Genomic DNA, 397 nt, shown 5'->3' on the forward strand with positions numbered 1-397 from the left:
GCAAGCTTCAATCTGCAGTCAACAACAGAGCATGTACTTTATCTTGGAAACAAGCATGATCATTTTGATGTTGTCATTAGTGTTTAGCTTTGAATAATTATATCTCTGTGGGTACTTGGTAGCCATCAAAGTAGAAGTTTCAGGATGTTATGACTTATATTACATTATGGACAGCTAAGTTAAGTGAACATAAAGTCTAATGTTTTTACTGTTGGTTTTTTTCCTGACAACCGTCAGCACCAACATCCACTCTGCCCAGGAATACCAGGAGCGTGGCTTTGATCGTCGACACAACAGCAAGAAAGAAATCAGTGTTGGCTCCATAGTTTACATCAAGAATCAGCGCTGTGTTCGTCGCATGGGTTCAAAGATGGAACGACGCTGGATTGGACCCTAC

Source organism: Gekko japonicus, unplaced genomic scaffold (assembly GCF_001447785.1).
Source record: "Gekko japonicus isolate JY-2015 unplaced genomic scaffold, Gekko_japonicus_V1.1 scaffold1601, whole genome shotgun sequence".
NCBI classification, from domain to species: domain Eukaryota; kingdom Metazoa; phylum Chordata; class Lepidosauria; order Squamata; family Gekkonidae; genus Gekko; species Gekko japonicus.